Source organism: Halyomorpha halys, unplaced genomic scaffold (genome assembly GCF_000696795.3).
Source record: "Halyomorpha halys isolate HHAL.00 unplaced genomic scaffold, Hhal_1.1 Scaffold94.1, whole genome shotgun sequence".
NCBI lineage: Eukaryota > Metazoa > Arthropoda > Insecta > Hemiptera > Pentatomidae > Halyomorpha > Halyomorpha halys.
The window spans coordinates 568,634-594,506 of NW_027114465.1; the positions used below are offsets into that span (position 1 = coordinate 568,634).

The 25,873-nt window shown below is 30.5% G+C and overlaps 1 protein-coding gene across 4 annotated transcripts in view; it reads left to right on the top strand.

The window, feature by feature from the left end:
- Positions 1 to 25,873, top strand: part of rhea (Talin_middle and talin-RS domain-containing protein rhea) — a 114,200-nt gene that overhangs the window by 32,627 nt on the left and 55,700 nt on the right. For 3 of the 4 annotated variants that reach the window (XM_067051666.1, XM_014415155.3, XM_014415152.3), the window contains exon 3: positions 17,479 to 17,513. The exons of the other annotated variant lie outside the window; for it this stretch is intronic. The gene's annotated coding sequence lies outside the window, so the exon portion shown is untranslated. The remainder of the gene's footprint in view (positions 1 to 17,478; positions 17,514 to 25,873) is intronic. 4 annotated transcript variants of the gene reach the window in all.

The window sequence follows — 25,873 nt, forward strand, 5'->3', positions numbered from 1 at the left end:
TTTAAAAGGTTTTTTCGTCACTTGTGAAAAGTTGTGATTTTTACCCCTACAATTACGTGGTTTTATCCTTTTGCCAACCTTATTATGTATCTTCACGTTTTTACCAGAAGTGTTCTCAAGCGCTAATTTTTTCAACTAACCTGACAATATTTTAATTTTATATTCAACTGATTAATATATATTAAGAATAAAGGTATTCTTTTGCATCTCAGTATCGTATAACAGTTATAATTAAGTATACTCAGTGGTTAAGGCACAGTTTTACCAATTTGATTTATATTGGTGGTGCCGGTTCGAATTCGGCTTGGGGCGTTGACTTTTTCCATTGAGTGGCGGTCCCACAAAATGAAAAATTTTGACCTTAAATCATGGTTAAGCATTATAGGACTCCAATGGGAGTCTTGGCCGAAAAAAACAAAACAAAAAAACAATTAAATACCTATAACATTTAAGCGGCCGTGTAAGTTTTTTTTTTCCAGCTTGGCATATTGTTCTCGACATCTATGTGCCCTGTGTTCTATCTATTACCGCAGATAGAGGTGCTAGTGATGACTATAAAAGAGACGGAGGAAGAGGCCCGATATAATTGATGCTGGGGGTTGAGGCCGTTGTCAGATAAACGTGTTAAGTTCAGTTTCAGGCGTGGTCGTACAATGCGAGGCTCAGGTGCGTTGTTTCCGCCGGGTGTGTCCAATCTCATTCATTAGACTCTATAAAAATTATTATTATTTTATGTATTTCTTCAATGGTTCACTCCATAATTTCTTTTAGATTTTTAATTTGTTTAGGAAATAAAATATTACTGAAAAATCACTAAAAAAAACAAAAAAACATTGATACAACTTCTTTGTGAGACTTGTGAAAAATACATTATCAGTAGGAGGATGGCAGTTAAAAGAGGTAAACAAAGTTTTAGAAAAAATTATTAATTGACCACGCATATCAATTTTTTTTTCGCCCCACTTTGCAGATCTTCATCTGGGCTAAGTGAAAAAAAGATTTTTTTCAACATTATTAAGTTTGATCAAACCATAGCAATATATGTGGAAAGGAATATTCAAAAACCCCGATTTATATATATATAATCTCCACGATCAACTATTAACTCATCTTTAGTTTAAAAAAAAATAATTGTTTCTAACCACTAAGAATTATTACGAGTATTTTATCTAACTCAGCCTTATTTCACGTTTACAGATTTAGATGAATCACCTTTAAAAATTTAAGATTTATAGTTAATTTACTTGTTAAGATGCCTATAAATGCCTACAGAAGCTTTTAATATAATGAACATATATATATTCTGTGTATTTTTATTCTGATGTTTGTTTCTTGTTTTTACTTAGCCCAGATGAGATTGTTGGTGACTAATAAATTTTTGTTTACTATTTTGTGTATTTTTTATTTATCACTAGCCATACCACCTTTCTACAGTTGATTCAAGTAATAATATTCTATCCTGAAATACCTTATCAGTAACTAGTATTAAGATTTTTCTTTTAATATTTACAACTTTTGAATACTTTAATGAAAACTATGTATAATTACTAGTCACAATTCATGAGTCTGCCAAGTATAGGTAGGGGAATAAAAAATAGCCGCTGTTTTAAAGCTATAAAAAAAAAAAAAAATTCATTCGGAGCTCTATATATTAAAAAGTAGGAACAACACAAGAAAACCTAAGAGAACGTCATTTAAAGAAGAGTAAATTTGCTAAAGTATTAACATCTAGAAATTAACATTTTATGAATTTATTTCGTCTAATATCATAAAAACTACTACTCCTACAAAGATAAACATTATCAACTAGTTTGTAGTAAATTTAACTAGCTTTAATTTGAGCGCTGGCAGACATCAGTACGTCCAATAGTTTCTGAAATAAAGTTTTTCATAAATCAAATTTATTGTTCGAAAAACTATAAATCGATTTATTTTAGCAAATATCATGAAAACTACTATTCCTACGAAAGTAAAGGTCATATACTTCTTTATAGTCCATTAAACTAACTTTAATTTGAGTGCTAATGGACATCTGTACGTCACATAGTTCCTGAGATATAGATTTCTCAAAATAAATTAACTAACTACTAATCTTTCAGTAGATTTTTAAGAAATTGTGCTTTTTAAAAGTCTATATCTCGAGAACTATTGGACGTAAATAGCTCTTGTAGTGCTAATATTTTTGAAAATTTACTCTTCTTTAAATAATGTTGTCTTAGATGTTCTAGCGTTGGTAGTTTTTAAGATATAGAGCTCCGAATGAAAAATTTAATGTTTTTTTAAGGTTTTTGAAACAGCCGCCATTTTTTAATCCCCCTACCTATACTTGGCAGACTCATCAATTTTAACTAGTAATTATACGTATTTTTTATTGAAGTAATCAAAAATTGGGGTGTGATAACTGCTTTTTTTTTTCCCCGGCTCTTGTACTATAATGTCGTGGTCCTCTGTCCTTTCTCTTAGGATTAAAAATATTTTCTGTTGCCAATCTCTAATTTACTTGTTAGAGTCATTATCCTTTCATCTGTTCCAGTTTTCCTGCTTATTTAGTTTTGTATTGACCTGGTTCGAGTTTTGAAGTAATCTTTAATAGTTTGCTCCTAAAATGGTCCGAGCAATTAAGGAAAGTACTGCCTCGTTATCTTTCATGTCGTGTGGGAAGATGACGTAACGTCTTGTAATTATGACCAATGTTTTTTTTAAAATTATATTCATAATATTTATTAATTCGTAATGATCACTGCCCTGGAATAATTAGATATATTTTAAATTGGCAATTTACTCATTTCCAGTTATTTTATCCCTGGTAATTTGCTCCTTCTTTGTAGTGTGAATCATTCCTTTTTTTCCCGCTGGCAGGAGATGGTCAAATTGGAGGACGTTTGCCAGAACAGTGAGCCAACAGTTCTTTGAAACAGTCCTTACCCTATATATTTTCTTTTGCCGAATCATCGTTTACTAATAAGGTAGATCAGTATTTTTTATTGTTCTTTAGTTTAAAAATAAATAAATAAATTATTTTCTTATAAGTTTTGTAGACTAAAATTGTTATATTCTAATTTTTTGAGCGTTTTTGGTGCTTACTTATCTTTGCTATAGTTATGCTGTAAGATTGATTTAATTATAAAGGTTAAACACAATATATGCTCCAATACTAGTAATTTCTGTCTGTGAAATAGATCTCAAAATCGGATGGAAGATTGGTTAAACTTTCAGAATAATATTCAATAATCTTTATTTAACGAAAAATCTTAGTTAGTAAAAACGTTTCAGGTCGGTAGGAAAGCCCACGTTAAAAAGAGCAGAATTCATTTTTAATATAACGAACAGCCGTATTATTTAATTATATTCAAAGAAATAATTTTTTTTAACTCTTTTCCATTATTATTTAATTTTCAATGACTATAATTCCTTGGTCATTAATAAAAAGCGAAGTTATTTAGAACTTCATTACAACATAAAAATATATTATAAAACATAAAAAAAATATTATAATAGCTTTGTATAAATCGTATAATTACAAGATTTTAATTGTATATGGTTACTTTGTAATGATGCACCATTACAGTTCAAAGAGAAGTGTTTCTTAAATGTTGCCGCCGGTTTAAGTGCATGTTTAGTTGCATGCGAGTGTGGTGGTACTGTCACAAAATAATTTAGTTGTGTTCAGTGTCAACTTTTCCCTTGGTTCTTCCAGTCAAGTATTAGGCGTCGGAGAGGAAGGTTGCTATTCATAGTTTTAAGCATCTCGCAAACACAAAATATGTCAAAATAATATAATATTATTGCCGTACAGGATTCGTAATCGCGACTTGGAATACAAAAATACGATTAATCGTACCACTCTGAGCACGAACTATTCTATTTATTATCTGCCATAAATACTTGCACATCTTTGAGTTCAATCATAATTTATAGACCAACAGTTTCGTTTATTTTATAATATTTTTTGTGATTGCAGATTAAAATACTTCTCTTCCGAACTCTCAGAACCTTTTTTTTCCATCATGAAATCATATATCGCATTCAGTGTAGGATGTACTTAAATATCTTAGACTAGAGATTCCACTATCGTGCGCATTCGAGATTGGCTGAGGTACTGGAATTATCTTATCTCCATGAAGCACATTCTGCTTCGTATATTTCCATGGATGAGTTTTATCATTCTAAGCTAAGATTAAACTAGCCGTCCGTCTCATTTATTGTATTTTTATCTGCTCTATTCTTGGTTTATTCTTTAGAATAAGGTAGTTTATAAGAATGTTTTTATTGTTTTATTATAATTTATTTCGTTGTTTTGAAACCTTTCTTTGTATTTGTCGATTTGAGGATCATAATTAATTTAGAAGTATGTGATAATGATTTTTCCTTACCCCCTCATGTTTTTTTTTATTATTTTGTAATAATTGTGTTTCCAGTTAAAAAATACTTCGCTTTAAAGAACTGTTTTTAATAAATTTCTGATTGAGTAAAACAAGCTCAGGCTCAAGTGAAAAAGTGTTCATTCCGTGGAAAAGCCATGATTTCTTGATTCAGGGTATCAAGAGGGTTGAAGAGTGATGAGGGATTCGTGGTTCACTCAAAAGGACTACCGCTCTTTTCCTCCTCTCCAACTCAAAAATGAGACATCGTAAAACAAACGTTCAGTAGTAACAAAAATTCAGTAGTAAAACATAGCAACTGACATTTTTTATAAGCTGAAGTTTTTTACTTCACCGGTCTTTTTAAGGTCGATTTAATAATTAGTGGAAAGAATCTTCAGGAAATTTGTTTTCTTAAGAAAATAATTTTGATATTAATTTATGATAAGTGAATGCTGGTTGAAGGTGAAGCATTATAATTAATAAATATTATAACACTAAAAATTTTCGGTTTATCAGTTAATCTTTTTCACGACCGAACACCTAACCGTGTGCTTTATTTCTGATCGCACCCTTCATATTATCGTAAATATTTTATCAAAGGTCTAATATACCTGCGTTGTTAGTAGTTTTATGGATATTGAAGTTTTTTATTTATTATATATCAGCCTCATAATTACAAGAAATTACCTATTTGAATTGAGGTTTGGAATATTAATATTGAATAATATTTTTTATTGGACCTGACGGGACGTATTTTGAGAGGGTGCAGCACAGGATAGGAGGCGCTTCTGAGACCAGCCGATTCAGCAGGAAACGAAGGGCGGACGACCCGTCTCTGATTCCTTTTAGTTTTCTATTAAGAAATTATAATAATAAAATTAAGTTATTCTATTGCAAATGATAACAGATTCTCTTCTGCTTTCAGAAAGAGTATTTACGTAAATATTTATAACTTTTTGTACAACATGACCTAGGAACGATATCAGATATGTGACAACATCAATAAGATGTTTTCCTATTCGTATGATATCACTGTAATTTGTTTTAGTTTAAAGACTTTCCTTATTATTATTATTACTCCATTGATTTTTCAAAAAAATTAAATAATTTAAAAAGCAAAATAAAAAAAAAAAAAAAAAAGACTTAAATAGGTCTTCCTCATGTCATAGTTCATTAGTTATACAATACAATTAAATGTTTCAGATTAATCGATGAATTCTGCTATAAATGTACTATATGCTAATCTTATACAATCATATAATATCATTCTAAAGATAACGCATAATATTTTTGGAAGCATTTTTATAGACTAGATACTATTTTTAATATAAGAAAAAAGATACACAATTGTAATTCAGTTCATTTGTTTATTTTTTTGGGAAAGATAGATTTTTTGTGGTGATTCTAGCCGGGAAAAAATGGTTGTTGAATTATGGTATTTTATTATAGTATTATATTTAGTTTCTTAAAAAAGTTTCCTATGGTGAATTTAATCTAATATCAACCTAATTGTAATGGTTTCCTAAAATATGGTTTGTTTTCCAACATAGGTGAGCTTAATACTTTAGCATATTTTTATCATAAAAACAAATCCCATTTTTAGAAAATATTGCTTGATGTCTTGCCTTTTTTTTTAAAAAAAACTTTACGTTCTGTCGATCCCTGAGCTAAATCAAATATGTCCATGAATTATTGAGACCAGGAATATAATTGCTTTGACTGAACAAATTATTTATAAATCGAGGTCTCAGTTATATTTTCCATCAAGAAACGGCTACAATTAGCTATGTTAAAGCTTTTTAATGAGAAGAATGATTTAATGGTTCTGAATCCTAATAGGTAATTGGTTATCAGTCAGATGGAAGTATGCAAAGGCAAATATCAATCCCACGTTAAATGAGGAAGCTTTCAGAATGCTTAGAGAGGTGGATTGTTGTCGGCTGGGTGTTTAATCATTTTAATTGATGGACGCATGAAGAGCATTCGCCATTCTCCTTTCTCACCTTCCTTTAAATTAAACCAATCCAAATCGTATTAAATCCCCAAATTTAAAACGATCTGTGTTGGTTTCGTGTGTCAGCGTTCTAAAAAGGGGTTTTTCTTAATTTGTTTTAATTCCTAATTAAAGTGCGTAGAGTTACTTAATTAAAGAATCTAATTAAACACCCTTGATATTAAAAATGGTTTGGTAAATTAACAAGGCACTTTTTTTAAATTTATTTATTAACATTTACTACTGTACATAAAATACACTACTAGTAAATTTGAAGTAAGATCATAATAGTATAATACAGGCATGTAGAGAAACTTTAAAAACGTTTTTACAATATAAGGCCTCGAGGTCATCTTCTTTTCAGGTGCCTCGGAGGTTTGTCAGTTATGAACGACGAAGCAAGGTTAGAAACTAATGGGTTTGAGTGGTTAAAGAGTTAATGATGGAGGGATCGATATTTGGTTCGGGGTAGATCGGTTATATAAGGAACATTAAGGTCTTTATGGATGATTTCATCTGTGACAAAGTAAGGCACGTAGAGGATTTTAGATTGTAAGAATTGGATACGAGAGGAATTCGATGGTTTAGTGGAGCCCCCAAAGCTCAACTCCGTATGTCAGTATAGGCCTCATAATTGTCACTTAGATCAGTCTTTTTTAATGAAGTGGAAGTTTTGATCGTTTTTCTAGTAAGTGCTACAATACTCGGAATCGACGTGCAGTTTCCTGCCTTTTCAGTCCTGTGTGAGGATTCAAAGTTAGTCGCTTGTCCAGATGCAGCCCAAGGTAGCGGATCCGTTCTACAGCAGTAAGAGCAACACTAGTAAAGTATCCTGTAGGGCAGTCGGCTGGTTTACGACGATGAGTAAAGGTAATTTGATAGGATATATTTTTATCATCCAATTTCGGCTCCATTCTTCGAGGGTTGTGCTATAGTACTGAAGAGTTTGGGATGCAATCAAAGGATTATTATTAACTTCGAGCACACGTTTGTAATCGGCATGCGTTGTGAGGATAGTGTTAGGATTGGTTATAATGTCAGCACAAGGCACCTTAGAACCAGAAAACATGTTCAAAAATGTTTTGATTTGCAAGTTTTTAAAGTGAAGTATTTCAGTATTTATTTTAACTTCAATATTCTTAAAGATATTATTTAAGTCTCATTTGTAAATATTTACTACTAGTTATGTTATTTCAAGTTCCTTTTTTATTCAGATTTCAGGTTAATTGTCTTAATAGAATTGACCAGAATTGCCCTGCCCACCACTTCCGTTTCATCTCTCGTCACGAAATCAATTAACACCAGCATAAATTTACTTCGGTAAAGAAGTAAAAACAAAATAATTCATTTGTTAAAAAAATATATAAATATTAATGGAGTAACTTTTAAGATTTTTAACAGAAAACTATTTTTAAACTTATGATATTAGTACCTTAAGAATAATAGATTTACGAGAGTAATCTACTAATGCTAATTAATTAATACTAATACTAATAATAATTCCCATGTTGTGTACCGTATCCCCTGTTCCACTTCTAATTGTAATGCATCCTACATTGGCGAAACAAAAAATTTGGTTAAAGACCGCATAACCCAGCACAAATATTCCGTCTCCTCCCGTAACTTCATGGCTTCAAAATTATCTGAACATAGCTTAACACTCAAACACTCTTTTGATTTTGACAATACCTCGATACTAGCCTCTGTCCCTAACCACGACAAACGATTACCATCCGAAAGCATTTTTCTACAATTTGAACCTTCCCCAGTCAATCACAAAACAGAAAATAAATAGTTTAGATAACAGAGATAAGGTATTTTCATATAAATTCCTTAAATTAATTGGTTTATTAAATTGACTCCACAACGTCGACATAAATAGGTAAAAACACATACTGGACTTTAATCTAGACATTTTCTTTTAAACTCAAACCCGTAATCATTAAATAATATCTATAATACTGTTGTATTATAGGTAGATGCACTAATATTACCCGATTAAACAAATAATTTTAAGTTTTTACTGTATAGCGATCGTAATTTATTTAAGATTTAAAAAAAAAAAAAAATGGAAAATTATTATTTTTTGAACAGAATTAACCTCACATGTGGTTTTGTACCATTAGTAGGCTTTGAGGCTCAAAACTAATTTTTGTATAGGTAAAATAGTCGCTACATCTAGTAAGATGTATCTATCTAAAGAATGATTTTAAAAAAATAAGTGTTCCAACTTCCTTGCAAAATCATCGTAAGACACTAAAAAACTCTTACAACTTACCTCATTAAACTGGATATCTTGTTCAGGTGGAGAATGTTTAGTTATTGGCTGATATAACCAACCAAAAATTGGCTTAATCGCAGAGATCTTTCAAAAGAAATTCAGCACCATTGAATCTTTAAAATGATGGTCGATTGAAGAAACTCTTTAGTTGTTACAAACCTTTGTTTTTATATCTTAAATGTCAAATGCCTAGTACTGCAGCAGTACCTACTACTACTTTCACTATTTAGAGAAAAGGGGCATCCTACAGAATTTTAGTTAAGCATCAACAAGAATGTACCAATTGAAAATGTAATAGAACTTAAAAAAAAAAAAAAATAAAATAAACAATTGTGTTCCAAACCAAATAATTTTGATGGGATTAATAATAATCTAGATAATACCGTTTCATTTAATTAAGGCTATTGCTCCTTCTAAAGTGGAACGTAATTGTTGGTTAATAAAATCCATGGTCCTTATTAAAACAGAGTTTACGGAGTGCTGAAGTTTTTATTTGTAATTAAAAAAATTATAATAAAAATGGCCTTTTTAATGGTCACAGTTACTTTCTTTATCTTTCCTACTATTATGTACTTGTAACTCTAATTATATATTTGTATTTAGTTTATATTATATCTTGTGTCACTGTGTACTGAAAGAGCCTATACTGCCTGCTAAAGGAGTATAATAGTTATTGTATATATGTATTCTGTACAGGAAGTTTCCATAACTGGGAGTATAGCTTACAAAAAATATAGTTTTGTGTTACCAACCTCACTATCTTATCCCAATCTGTTGTAAAGATTTTCCAACAAAAATCTGTATTAACTCCGAAGATTTCTCAATTTTTGTTATCATTTTCGGAATCTAGGCAAGTTTGTACCAGCCAATTCAATTCAATATACATGCATCTGCATATGGTAACTTGCCATCGTTAAGCAAACGTTTAACGCACATTAACGATATTTCGTGGATTTGTCTTGGATTCGCTCTCGATCGAAAGGTTTTTGTTGAACAATTGTCTGTTTGTTATTCTATAACTTATCCTAATATATTTGCATCAGAGAAAAATAATTTGATAATAGTCAGTCGGGTCATCTTAAAATCTTTGGTCGTATACTACTGGGGAATATACCTCAGAAATGGTTTATTCTTGTTCTCTGGAAAATTTCAGCTTGAAACAAGTTAAATTATAGGACGCCTGCAAGTATACTAGCCATATTTTTTCACTTTTGTCTCTTCTAAATGTGTATTTCTTACAGTGAGTGCCCTAGCTGCTGTTTTTTTCTGAGGGATGTTAGGTGACTTGAAAAGTCATCGTAATCAATGCAGTGTTTAACCGATCCTTATTTTGTTTTTTGTTTTTTACCAGAATACTTGGAAGAATAACCTCTACCATAGGAATTATTAATTGCAAAACCGTATCGTTCCGTTCTTATTCATACCAAGTATTTATTCATTGATTAGTACCAAAACCAGATCCTCCTCTGTCATATTTGAAGAATTCGCTTGTTCCTTGAGGTTTTTTGAATCGATTTGTAGTAAAATTATATCGTAGGGAAAGTAGGGATTTGAAAGGATGTTGGATCGTAGTGACAGGATGAGAAGTAGGGTTGGTGCTCCCCTAGATGTTTGTCGCACCCCCACCCCAGAGCGTGAATCCTCGGCCTCCCCTTAGTGTGAGGGTCGGTGTGCGCATGTTTTCGTGGGGGCGGCCAACCCCCATCGGAGGCGGACAGTCTCTGCTGCAGTGAGGGCCGCTTCGCACACAGTCGACGTCGACATGGCCGAGCACTTCTGCGACAAGTGCCACTCTTCCGAGTGCTGCTGTCGCAAGTTCCTTCTGGCCCATCTTCTCCCTCACCGCTCCATCAGGGTGGTAAGTCGTAGTATTTCTTGATACTGCATTGCTTCTGTTTAAAGATAGCAGAAAACAAATGCCCATTTTAAATGGAAACTTAGAATTGGATATTTCTTTTCAATTATTTCCTTGTTTTTTTTTAAATATCTATGAGATTTAAAAAAAATGTAAGCTTTAGCTTCGTAGAGTAGATATTCTTTTCATTGTTCAGAACTAATTATCAGGTCATTTCTGTATATAGTCTTGATGTCCACTTTCTTAACTGTTGAAGGAACATTCCTCTATGTTCCAGTCCACTGTTTGTTCCCAAGGGTTGTTGAAATTTAATTCTACTGTTTCCACTTATTGGACATTTTGGTTCTTTAAATATATATTAGTGGCTTTGTTCAGATGATAATAACTATTAATTGTAAGTAGAAATGATTTATCACGTGTGATTGTATTAAATATTTGTGCTCATTTCTTCAACATGTACAAAAAAATTAATAATTAATAAATGAACACTACTAGAAAAACAGTAATATTAACATGATTATTTACTCAACTATTTATTCTAGCTTCAATTAATTTATGATCTTGTAATTCACTGTTACGTTTTTTGTTGATATTTTGTATCCATAATTTTATTTTTTGAACCCTAAATTAAATTTCTCCTTTCTTCAATTCGTATTTTTGCCCTCTTCTTTGATGAAATGTATAGTTTTCAGAACAGTGACTCCACGCCTTACTTGCCTGTAGCCTTAGCTTGCAATGCTGTAGTCAGAAGGAATGCTTGGATGCTCTCTGACCACATACTTCTCCCTAGGTCGCACACCATCCACTCTCCGTCCCTCCTTTCTCTAATCAATCCTCTATTCATGGCTAAACCATCGCTGGAACATTGTCTAAGACCAGGTAGATTGTAGTACAATCGTTGTACAATCAATCGCAGGTAGTGAATGTATTTGTTGGACTGACAGCTGTTTCGATTCTCATATGTTCACGCTCTGGACACGGAATCGAATTTGAACATAGATAATAGTATATGTTGTTTAGAAATTTCATTTTAGTTTTTGCCAAAATTTATATTATTTTACTTTTATAGTTATTATTTGTATTATTTTTATGTAAAGTGTGAGGTACGAGTTGGTGGAGTAGTATAAATCAGTATTTACTGAGATTCTCGCATTTTTCCATCATTTCTAACGTAGGTAGTTGACTCCATAAGTAAGGAGAATCTGTTTCCAACCCCCCCTCCCTTCTCGAATAGTAGCTCGCTTCAGTAGCAACCCTTCTGAAAAGGTCAATATTACATTGGATTTTTATTTTTTTAAAGGTGTGGTAAGGAAATCAGTGTATCCGCTTAAACAAGTAAATTTTTTTTTCCTCTTACTGTCAGAAAAAAATTTAAATTTTCTTCAGTTCAGTTTTTTTTTTTCTTTTTTGTTTTAAACTAATATATGTATACAATGAACAGTTAAGCAACGGCTGAAAATTTTTTTGGAGTTTCCTCCTCTTTTGGGCGTGGACCGTAGTACTATCAAATGAATGGAAAAATCTATTTATTTTTTTAATTATTTGGTTTTTGTTTACTGTTTATTGAACATGTTATATAAATATGAATACATACACATTTAATAATAAATTTTCTTATTATATCGGTAATGAAACGTTTGCCTTTCAAAGTTTAACCTAATGCAATTAAATGAATCGCGAACATTGATTAACAAATAGTGCTTCCTAAAAACGTATATTTATAGCCTTGTTCAAACGATGAAAATCACTTTAGGAGATATCACATTATTAACAGGCCTGGTTGAATGCGCGTGGGCTGGATAAATAATTCTCTTTGAACTTCCGGAAAAATCACAAAAAAAGAAAATAAGCAAAAAAATAAACACACAAACAGCGATGGTTTCCTGTCTTTAATTTTGTTTTGTTAATTATTGAAGGTAACTGTGTTTTATTTGAGTCGAAATGATTTTTCATCGGAAATTTATGTTTTCTGATGTAAATGTTTATTAAAAACAAATTTAATCCCCAATATTAATATAACCGTAAAATGATGCACAAAATTATAAAATAAAAAGATTAAAAAATTAATGAATAGTCAGATTTTAATTAATTTACTTTTTCGTAATGAAATAATATAATGATTAACCTCAAAGGTAATAAAAAATTTTTACATCTTACTACTCACAGTAAAGTAACAATTAAACTATGAATAAAACATACCAAGAAATCCACACTAGCTCACGTTTCGCACGTAAGGTTTTGTATAAGATTTTAGAATATTAGTAGTTCTGTACATATTCACTTAAATGCAGTAAGTAATATTTGTATTATGTAACAAAAGATTGATAAATCTATTTATTAATCCATTAGTAGATAAATAAAACCTATGTTGTACCATGGAACAAATCAGGTTTTTTATTATTGATAAAATATTTCTCTGAATTCTGAATATTATTCTATAATAACTAGAAGTGCTTAAAATACATGTTTAACCTCTTGAATTCCGGTATTGGAATCCTTGTACATGATCTCACCGCTCAAAACGCTTGATGGCACACAAATAAAGAATATGGCGGATCCCAAAAACAAATACTGTTAGTATCTAAAACAGTATTAGGTACATCTGCGCACTCTAAAGAAAAGTTTAAGAGTTAAAATTCTATTTTTTGATAATACTGGTAGTATCTATTGCAATTTTAGACCCAAAGTCTCTTTCATATATAGTAACATATTGTTATTTGGTTCAGTATTTTGTTTGGAAAAGGTATCTTTCGAACAGAAATAATATATATTATATAAACTAATAAATATTATTTTAGTTTTCTTTTACTACTTCTTAAATTTTCTTTTTCTTGAAGAATTGTTGTTAGGTTCTTCAACGAATTTTGTTCATATAATAAAATATTTTTCCTCCACATTCCAGCTCAAAAAATCTAATATTTCATGAATTCATCTACTATTTTTCTCCAACTTATAATTAAAAAATAAAAATGCTCAGTCTCGACACCAGTCCCCAGCTAATGACTTAGTAAGATCTAATGATTTTATTAGAGTGTGTCTAGGAATTTCGGTGACAACCGCAAGACTGTATTTTACAGGTCTTTAAAAATATACCTCTAGAAAATAAATTAAAAAGCAGCGTTTTATTTATTTATGCATTAATTATTATATACATAAATAGTGATATAATTAATAATAAATTATTAAAATATATATTAATTTAGTGGGAATGGGGAGCTCATACTGGTAAGACAGTGTGCTACAGTCTTCAAGGACTCGGGTTCAAATCCGGCTATAGCAGATATTTTTTTCGTTTTCACTGTAGAATCAGCCCTCGGTTCAGTAGCCCTTCTGGGGTCGTCCACCCTGCAAGATAAAGTGGGTGGGTACGCTTAATATCTAAAAATCTGGTCGATCGTGATTCTGACCAAATCACCTCCTTGCATAACAGTTGGTCTAGTATCAGTACTTCCTTACAAAGTACTAGACCCCTGACCCTTCATGGGTTGTAGTGATACAGATTTAATTATTTTTAATATATTAATTAATTGCTAGTTCAACGTGTACAGGATTTCTAGACATTAAATGTTCCTTAAGCACTATCATTTTTATTTAATTTAGAATCTATTTCTATTGAGGTAGTGATTATCCAGCAGAATGCCAAATAAAAGACTTGGAGGGAGGGTAATTGAAATGACGTTTACAACAGTTATGCTATGGTGTCGGCTCCTGAATGTTTAATGGAGGGGGTTTGTTAGCCGAACGCCAGCCAATTGGACGACTGTTGTCCGTGTTTGCCTCCTTCTGATCCGTCCAATTAGATCCGCCCTAACAATAAAAAAAGAAGAAAGAAAAAAAGCACCCTTAGGAAACCCAATAATATCGGTGTGTGTTGCGTTTTTATTATATCGTATAGCTGCTTTCATATTTTCATATTATTTGGAAAATAGCGTTTTACTTATTTTTAACTAAATATAATCCAATATAAATCATGCAAATTTGTTTATAATAAATTATAACGGTTAATATAAATTATAAAATAATGGTTTCATATCAAGTTTTTAATTTGAAAATACTTTGGCCTTTTCATCTGCTTATGATGAAGATATAAATTTACCACCTATAAAATGTATATATACATAAAGAGGTGAATTTAAAAATATTCTTTGTATCTTGTAAGTTGTGTTTAATAATAATGAATAATAAAAAAATAAAATAAAGACGAATGGATAACTGAATTAAAAAATATGGTATATATGGTATTAATACGTATTTGGGAACTTTTGGTACTTAATAATGAAAATATAAATAAAGCAAAAGAATAGATTTTTAAACAATATCAAATTAAACATTAGATTAAATAATTTTAACTATTAATCATATTTTTTTTTAATTGTTGCATTATAAAAATGTCTGCATTATGTACTAAAATTACACATGGTTTATTTTTTCCTTTTCATTATTTATTATTTCTTCCCTTAAACATTTATTTTTCCAGCCTTTTTATCATTCTTTGAATATGTTTAATTTTTCCATTATTTCCATTCTACAAAATTTTCTTTTTTTTTTTCCATCCCATATAAAAGTAAATTTAAGTTAAAAGTATAAAAACTATATAACTATTTCAAATATTTGGTAAAAATGATATACATAGATAAAAACATGTATACCCAACATGGTTGTCGCCTTTTACAATCTATTAATATAAAAAAACTCTAACACATACATACAAAAATTAAAATAGTATAAAAAAGTATATTAAGCTAAAAGTTAAAAGTAATAAATATAAATTGCATAGATATATAAAATAATGTAGATACAAAATGTACAATATATGCATGTTCTCAATATAAAAGAATTTAGTTTTTATGTAGCACTAACTTATAGTGCATAGTAACAAATAAAAATAAATAAATTCATTGTTCTTTACCCTAGGCAAGTTATTTATCATATGGTACGAACATCTGGGGAGGAGGGAATCATCTACTCATGCGCATAGAAGTTTACACATTTTCTTCTGATCCACTTTGCTCTACGTCGCCTTAAGAAGTTTCACTTTGAATTTTTTTGTTCTCAAATATATAATTCTCTTATCTTGTTCTTTTTTAAGGTCTGATCAAGGCTTATAGCATAAGCTGAAACGTCAGCACTCATAAAAGAGTGTCACTGTATTACATTACGATGTTTTATTGCTGATCCTTTAGTTTGACAAGTTAAGAAAGACCCATTTGTGACCCATAGTGCGCAAGTGTTAGTTCTAGCAGAAAAAACATGATATGTTTAGGGACAAAACAAGTCAAGCGTGCTTAGGAGAAATGTATTGAATTCAGTAACAATAATAGATTTCCGCGATTTAATTACTGTTCGCTTTGTTGTTTATTGTTTGTAATATGATTTAACCTGATATTTTCAAATGTCGTCTATTTTTTTTTTTTTTTTTTTATAACAGTTTCTAGTTACAGGATTGTTGGTTTGTTTCTTTATTGTGATTTGACACAATTCTGTAAATAATAACGTAATTAATAAATACTTTATAATGATTTAATAAACAAATAAAAATAATTATTTTTTATTAATAAAAATAACAATTAACTTACGAAGTAGGATAGGCACAGAAAAGATGGTGGCTCAGAATATAATAGAAACAAGAAATGTTTTCAGATAAGTCAGTTTTCTACGTTTTGTAGAGGGATAGCGATTTCTCCTTCTTGAGGGTATCCTGCCGGTCTAGCTCCGCCCACACGGTTCTCCGCTAACTTGTCAAGCCATTCCTTCATCATCTTAATGAATGGTATATTTTTTATTAATAGACGTTGTAGTAATTATATGCGTAAATAATTATAAACTGTTAATCATATAAAATCACCTTGCAGTCTAGTGATATCTGAATAGTTTACTGGATGAAAAAGCTAAAGTATGACATGAACTAATGTCATGGGCCTTTGAGGGCAGCCGTAGAAATGTATTGTTATACCCGCTGTAAATAGACTCAGGTGTCGCAAAATATTCCTGGAGTAAACCAAAAATCTCAAAGAAGTTCAACTCAGCCCTTCATTGGGTTGAGGAAAAAAAAATCTTATGGTTAAGCGTGGTTGCTGACCATATCTTTTTAAAACTGCCGGTCAAGAAACATTTCGAGTTCAAAGGAATTGTGTGGATAAACTTCGGAAGGCGCCTCAGTTCTACCATGCCGCGTAACAGAATATCCATCAATGGAATAACTAATTAAAAACAGCAATCAACATGACAAACATTGTTCTGATAGATCTTGCCACCTTCAGAGGTTTTTATTCTCAGATTATTTAATTACCGTGCTCAATCAAATATGATTCCATATAATCGAATATTAGTTTCTTGTTATAATGTTTTATAAACCTAGGTACACTCGAATGGTCAAGTTACATAACATCTAAAGCAGACATTATCAAAGCTATTTATTTATTTTATTTTAAATTCATTTCTTACTATATTTTTTTTTTAAATTAATGTATATTTATTTTTTTACTGTTCATATATGAGGTCGTGTCCTAAAACTTTCGTCATGACATGACTCTTGGAAATAGTTTAGAGATCGTTAAATGTAAAACGTTTTCGTTAAAAAAACTTGATAGGTGGAAATAATTATAAATTTATGCTTTTATTCATAAATAAAATGTTATTATTGTAGACTATAGAGAGTACTAAAAAAAAACAAAAAAAAAAAACGAAATAAAATATAATTTTTTTTTATTATTATTTTCATTTCAAACTTCTACAGATTCAGAGCAGCAATCCTGTGATTGAATTGAAATCACTGATTGAGAAATAATTATATTTCCAGTTTTGATTAATGATTTTTGGAGGGAGAGTTTTAATTCCTGACTATATTATAATGATTAAAATTTGCTTCAGTGAGCTTATTTAAAACTCTATTATTTCATTAAGACATTTTGACTGTTAATTTATTATATATTCCTAAAATAAGTCAGTAACAATTTTTGAACTAAACGTTATATTTTTTATGCAGGTATCGAGGCGCATCGTGTGTACAATCAAGGAAATGTAAGTGATTTTCCTTTCTTTTTTTTTTTTTTTTTTATAATAACTTTCTCTTTCATTTCAATTATAAGTCGGTCCCAACAACCAGTTTTGACTGTCCGTAACTGTACGGAACATGCGTAGGTACAGGTTTTCTCACCCAAAAACCTGTACTGCGCATGATCCGGACTGTCAAAAGTAGTTGTTGGAACAGACCTAATCATTTATTAAGTACATTTGTATATCTTTAGAGTTAATCCTTAAACTTTTTCTTTACTAATGGTTTATTTTTTTTTTATACCTCAGTTAGTTAATCTATATTTTTCTTTAATTATTATTAATAATTGAAGACTCGCCTGGATCATGTTTCTTAAACAGAATGTAAACTTATAAAGTTTTCTTGTAACCTGTACTTTAATATATTATACTTTATGCTTTCGCATTAAAATTAACCATCTAATTCATTCTTTACTGAATGAATGTGCTGTTGTTGGAAAACCTTTATTTTTTTATTTTATATAGATGGACCGTTAACCAACACAACCGTTTTTTATTCTGTCACTAAAAATAACAACTGTTTAGTCGATTAACCTGGGAGATTGATTTTAATCGTTACTATTGTTTTATTTATTTGAAATACGCAAATATTTCCATTGAACCTTACAATTGTTTATTTTATTTTTCTGACGAATTTAATGTCCTATTACTGTTAGATTTTTAATTACAACATTGTAATCGAATTAACAGCATTGCAATATTTGGATCTTGTTTTTTTTTTACTAATGTCGACATGTTTCGTTAATATTTTGTGTCGACGTTATGTTATAATAAGTCAACAATATTTTTTTTTTTTTTTTGTCAATTCCTCCATTGATGACATGCAACCCCGCAGTGCTTATGTCAAAATTCATTCTCGGGATCACCACGAAATAAACATTGACTGAACCTAGTGTGAACCCTCGCCCCAGCCTGCTCAACAATCAGATTCATCCCCTCTATGAGTTTTTTCAACTTTATTTTTGTGAATTCATTGCTCTCATTTAAAATTTAACAAGATTCAGAAATAAGTCATAGCCCAGAAGTTGGTGACAAAACGTTGAATTATATTGTAATAAGGCATACAAAATGATTATGTCCAATGGTCTGGAATGAAAAAAGCTCGTCTGTTATCCAAACCAATACATTGTAGCCCAACGGAAAAAAATAAATATTTGTAATATCAAAAATATTATACCAAATAAACGGGAAAAATCTAATTAGAACACTAGTTTCCTTTTAATATATATGTATTGTTTAGGTAAGTCTAAATTATTAGTCCACTAATATTAATTTTTCTTTATACGCTGAATATCTTGGAAACTACTAACTGTACGATAAGCATTATGCATAACTTTTATGAAGTATAGTAAATTTGCTGGAAATTGAGTTTTTGAATGAACTATGTAGGTTTAATAGTTCTCGAGTTACAGATTTTCTGTTAACAGAAATTTGTTTTCATAAAATCAAAAACCACCATTATGTGCCTTAATTTGAACAAAGCTGACCAGTGAGGCGGCTTCAAGAGAAGGGTTGGGATCTCTGATTTGCCTTCCATAGGAGGGTAAGAGTGACAAAGCTTGGTTCGGGATTCCGAAGGCTCAACGTGAATATTGAGTAGTGGTGTGAATATGTATTTATTTTATTTTTACTTAAATTTAATTCTGTCTGCCTTGTAAATAAATTATTTAATCAACTTATTTTATTACATCTGTCATACCGATTTATATTTTTGTTTACATATACAATATTTGTATTTGTTTTTTTAATTTTAAGGATGCTATTGTCGTAATTTACATTTTGTTCTTCGTTCTTGTTTTCTTTTCTGGCTCAGAACACCAATACCCTTGAGAATGCCCTTGATTGTGGTAAATTACATTATTACTCTTGAATAAAAAAAAATAACTAAAAAAATTTGGGCAAATCAAAAATACTATTCTTAGCTGCTCCAAGCTAGATCAAAGGTTGTACAAGGAGGTGATTTGGTCTGAATCACACTCGACCGCCAGATTTTTCCCCAATTTAAGGTGCTCTCATTAGGATGCTGAGTCGACCCCGGATATACTTATACATAACACTATTATTAATATTTGTTTATTAATTAGTGAAATTTGAAGGTTGTAAAATTCACATTTAATTAGGTTCGTAGGAGTAGCAAAAACTATATCTCGGGGACTATTCTTACACGCGGTGTTCTTTTAAATTTCAAACTTTTAGCCAATATTCTCTAATTCAAATTTGATATTCATAATGTTTTTTACCTGGTTGATAGCTTCTAGGATATTGAGCTGTTGAGTGTTTTCTTAAATAAACTTTCGATCGTCTGCCTTGATCAGAAATTTAGATTTTTATTGTTAATCTAATGCGAACAACACAATAAAAAAACTAGAACTACTTAATTTTTCCCGTTTATTTGCTATATTTTTTTCCTGCGACTTTATTATGGGAGATGCGTATTTTTTATTTCAGGCAAATATAAGATAATTTTGAACGCTGGAACCCATGTATAAAATACCTTTTCCGTCACCGGATCTGTAATAAATAACGATAACTATCCTTAATAAACATAGTAATTTTATCTATATCGGGTTGAGTTATATTTTCAATATTCTCTTTGTCCTTCAGCGCTAGTTCGCTGGTTTAAACGTATTTACGATCAATAAATATTGCGTGTTTATGTGCTACATGTTGTATACATTGGGATGTATACCCGACTGTCTCATTAGCCTGGAGAAAGGTTGGCTCGAAGTTTGGAGTATTCTCCCCCGAGAGTGCCACCATGGTCTGTAGGACTGGAGTATTGATCAGAGAGCAGCAGTTTGCAAGGTTTCGAAATGAAGCTGAGTTTGACACATATTGTTTTCATGTCCCTATCGAAACACCTTTACTATTTGTCTTCTCCATTGTCTTGTTCATCTAGCCCATTATTTGAAAACCAAGTCTATTCCCAATATCTCATCTATATACATTATTATTATTTATTTATTTTTATTGTTTTGAAGAACCAGCTGAAAGAAGTATAAAATCGCTATCAGAAAATCGTTTTGCGCATCCTCATGCTCTTATGCTAGCACTTACGTATTAATCATTGCTTTGTCAGCTTTAATGTAGTTGTGAGACCGTGTTTTTGTTTTAAATAATTGAGTTATCTTGATTTTTACTATTTTTTATTTATATTTATTATTTATTTTTATTTAAATATATCTGTTACGCGTATGAATTCTGTTTGTTGGATCGCGCATAGTCACGTCTTTGAATGCTATGCTTTTATTTAACTACCAGAATGCGTGGAAGATTTGAGAACTACTACAGTATAGCTTTATCTTGATGCCTTGGCTGCCCGCATTCCTCATAGCATTAGCCGATTTGCCGCCGGTTGATTTTATTTTCAATACCGTTTAGTAGAAAGCATCTTTTTATACCCCTACTGCGCATGAGCGGACATGGCTTCATTTCCAGATAAGATCCGGGTCTTTCATGATGACCGACTAGTGAATTCAGTCATATACACTTTTACTGCTCTTCTGTGGTGCAGTTTCTTCTATGTTATTTCCAGTTTATGATAATAATATAGTTATGTTCTCAAGTATACAGGTTTTTGTTTTTTTATTGTCACGTTCGTTTGAAGGTTAATGAATTCGTTAAAAAATGTCATATTGTTGTCATCTATATAACCGAGTATAACCGAAGTCCCTTCTATATCCACGATCAAGTATTAAGTCATCTTTATTAAAGAAATAATTGTTTCTAACATCTAAGAATTATTATTATTATAGAGTATTTTGTCTAACTCAACCTTATTTCATATTTAGAGCTTTAGATGAACCACCTTTGAAAATTTAAGATTTATAGTTAATTTACAAGTTAAGATGCCTATTAATGCAGACAGAAGCTTTTCATTATACTGTTACTGTTCTGTTCCTATGAGCTGTAGGAGGATGTGAGCCTTCCTCAATAAACGGTCTATACCGACTGCTAGTTATTGAGATTCAAATTCAAAGAAACTCCTTAGCTTTATAAAGTACTTATTGGTGATGAAGTTAAATTTATTTAAAATAATTTTATGTACATGAATTAACATAAGTATACAAGCAATTTTTAAGTTTTTAATATTAGCCCCCAGGTAAATTATTTTGTCTTGTTTCCCTTAATTTTGTATTTTTTCGTTATTTATTTTCTTTTTACAGCAGGTCTATCCGGAGTGCCGGTTAAGTGGGGTTGGTTAAGCTCTAAGTAGTATTTTACATCCTGCCTTTGTTAGTTACAGATTAGAAATGGTGTTAAAAACTGGAAGAAATTTTAGATCAGTAGAGCGTAAAGGTAAAGAGGTAGTTTAGCGTAGAGGGAAGTTTAGCCTGTCCTTGATAAAATATTTAACTGTAAAACTTTACTAATTTAATGAGGAAGAGAGGAAGCGGAAGGGCGAGGTCTACTTCTCTTTACACGGTAGTCTTTGATAATGCCTGTAATAATCTATTTATCTCCTCTTATCTCTTCACCAGATTTATATTATCATCCACTGATTTAGCTAATGCATTTTCCTTTATATCATGCTTATCTTTTATGTTAAATTATAGCTATGTTATGTATAGCTTTCTGTAAATTTCTATTGGATAAATAGGTACATACCACCTACAATGCAAGGTTTAGAAATAAAATGTATTTTATTTATTTTATATTGTGTTTGTGTTAGAATCTGCAATTTACAAAAATTGAAAAATACTTTGAGCATTAATGGTAAAGTGAAAGTAGCAGATACTGTTGAACAGAATTATTTCTAAACCGTTTTCATACTAACCTCTAATAATTATCTCTAAATTTAAGCCAAATCAATAATCTTTGTTTAAGACTAACATATAAAATACCAACTCACATAATCCCTGAAAATCTCATCGGAATTGGATTAAGTGCTCTAGCAATTATGCCCTAACTCAAATTTGAATGCTGAAAGATATGGAACAAATTTGTTGCTTAATGTTAAAAACGTAAAATAAGACTAAAAATTTACGATTCTGAAATTTTATTATTTTCATAATTTTTTTTCTTTCCTTCATTGATGGACAGAGTTTTTCACGTAATCTTAGGTATTGGGGAACAAAAATACTAAAAATAATATTTATAAGTAATCATAATTTTTTAGTTAACTTTTTAACAATTATAATTACAAAAAATAACAAGGAAATAATGATAAATAATAAAACACAGCAAATAATGTTTATATCCATACCAGACCGAAAAATTAATCTATCAATCCCTGATTAATGGTTCGATTAAACCCTCAAATTTGAGTTCGGTCAGACAGACCCGGAACCAGATTCGGTCTTTGATTCAATTATGTAAAATGCTATTAAACATTTTAAACACTGAGCAATTTTGTTTTTTATTTCCTACTCAAGGAATTAAAAGCTTGTGATAATAAGGGAGCAAAATCAAAACCTAAAATCAAATCAATTTTGTGTGAACCAGAGCGAAATATTACTTCATCAATGTTTTGCAAATTACTTCACTAATGTCTTTAGTATATGGTGCTGATGTTTCTAAGTGAGGTTCTATGTTACTCAAGGTAGCTGAAACTTCCTCAGAAACTCCAGCAACAAATCTCAAGCTGTGCTGCATGTTTTGATATAGTAGTTTAAATGGCTGTTTTTCTCTTTTAAGTCTCCTGACGTTTTATTCTTATCTACAAAAAAAAAAAAAAAAAAAAAAGCATTTAATTTTAGGAATGGAAGATTTCGTCGAATATAAGGAAATTTAATTCGACGTTTTATGACGTATTTATTTACTGGAAAAAGGTATCATATATCAGCTATAACACCACAATTAGAATATACTTAATCGCTGATGAAATAATTGATTGTAAAAATATATAACAGTTATACAAGTTAAACAGTGTTATTATTCAACTTATTCGTTATGCAAGCCTAGGTCATTTATACAAACAACTTAAATAATTGAAAAAGTAAAAAAAATACAATTATTTACTGTATGCCTATACTTATCGTCATTTTTTAAAGTTATTTGTGTAGTATTAAAGTTAGTAGCTTTACGGTCGAGAGACAAATTTTTTTTTACGAACATAAGTTCAATAACTTCAGGTCAAAATTTAACATAGAAATATTTCTGAACATGGGATAGAATAAATTCTGAAACGTTAGCATTGTTTAAAAGTTGTGAATGAAGATTTAGTGGAGCAGAAAATGTTCAATTAATTCAAAACTAAAAGAAAATTTCTCAGGAAACTTAAAATATGGATATTTTTTTGTTATGTATTTTGTCTACTAATAATGTATTCGCTCATTACTATAGCGAACAAAATTGTTACTAAAACCGTTTTCTAGAAACTGATAAAATCTTACATCATTGATTTTTCTTCTTTAGTTAATTATCAAATTCTTCTACATTTTTTATTTATTAATTTTTATTACTATTAACTTTGAGAGATGTTTATTTATTTTAAATAAATAAATTTTAAGGTGGTCTAGAGGAAACGTTTTTGAAAATTAAGTATTGTAGTTATGTCAGATAACTAAACAATGAGTAATAAACCTCGCTGATGTTAAATATCACTTGATTATATATTGATGTGCTAAGTTTAATAAAAATTGCAAGAGGCATTTTCGAAAAATAATGTGTAAAATCTGTTATATTAATTGGTTTTCTGGTAATTCGATTTTAAAGAAAAATTTACCATATACATGCTTGGCATATACCTCTTAAAATACAGTACAAGGGAGGTTCTTATCTGTTCCAAGCGAGACGAAGTATTGCCGGTCAATCCGGAGCGCCACTTAATCAAGAGCGTTGAAAAGAAAAAAATGCACTATTAATTGAGCTCATAAAGATATGAGTTAAATTAATATTGCTAATTCTCAGCCAGGTCAGTTTCTTTTTCACAAAATTGTTTCCGAAGATGGTTTCAGTAACTATTCCATACTCTTTCGTTAAAAAAAAAGAATATTGAAATGTGTTAAAAATGCGTTCAAACGCGATCGAGTCCATTGAACCTAATGCAAAGCATTCGGAACACGTATTTAGTTAAAACTCCACCGAATCTTTGGTTCAGTGTTAACTATTTTATTTTTTAGCCGTTTTGATGACTTTTTTTTTTTTCGATGTGCTCAAAACTGCTAAGACCTAATCGTTATTATATCTGATCTACGCATATGATGGAGATTAAATGAGCAAATCTTACTCAGGATTAAAAATATATATATATCGGGTTTTGTGTAATGAAAAGTCAGAGAATGAAGCTTCTGTTATCCTGGTTACTGTGCGGACTTCGTACCTTCCGACAACAATTTCTTCGAGTCAATGGCTCACCATGATAAAAAGAAAACATTCATTTTTCTGGACAGACTCAAAATTGAGATCTTAAATCTGTCATTAATTGTGAATGAATCCGACACAGCAAATGGAATTTCTTTACTCCGAGAATTGTATTGAAACAACACCTGATACAATATCAATATCCGCTACATAGGCATTCGGTTCCTCATTCGGGTCTTCAATAATTTTAAAACCAATGTAGCGAATTTCACAGAGTCCTCAATTTTCTTTTATATAATTTTTGACAATTGTTAATAATGCTACTGTTGGCACATTATATCTATGGAATTCGGAAGCACACTAAGTCTTATAAATCACATCATACTAGAGATATATAAAACTACTACCTATCGTCCATAGAGTAAAGGTGGCATTTTTTTGCTCCCTACCTCTTTATTTCTGGCCTTGGTGGAGGGGGGGCATTGGAGCGGTATCTTATAGGTAACCAACCTGTTCTAACCAGAGTGGGAAGGTCGAATTTCTTTCTGTGGGGCCGCCAAGAGTTTATCATGTCTGAGCTTCGTTTACAGGCCGGAATCGAACCGAAGTCGTTAAACTCTTGAGGTTTCTAAGGTTTCCTCAAAAAATCTCACGGGTACTACGTTCTCATGATTGTCTTAGTAGGTACAGTCTTTCAGTTCGCCCATGCTATGCTATCAAACTGATGGCCAAAAATTAGCTACAGTTGAAACTATTAGCTAAAATTACCTTGGATACGACCTTTATTCATGATCATTGATAAATGGTATTTATTTATCAATGATTCATAATAGAATGAATCATTGATAAATAAATATTGTATCCATAACAATTTTATCTATTAGTTTCATAGTTACCCAACACTACAATCAAAGGTACTGCTCTCTCTTAATCTCCATACTTTAATTGTAAATGGCCCCAGTTTTATTTATTTTATCAATTTGGTAGTAAATTTTTAATTTCTTGAATGTGATATATTAGAGTGATTCGAATTGATAGTTACAACTGCTTCTGTAAATTTTAATAATAGTAGTTATTTTATT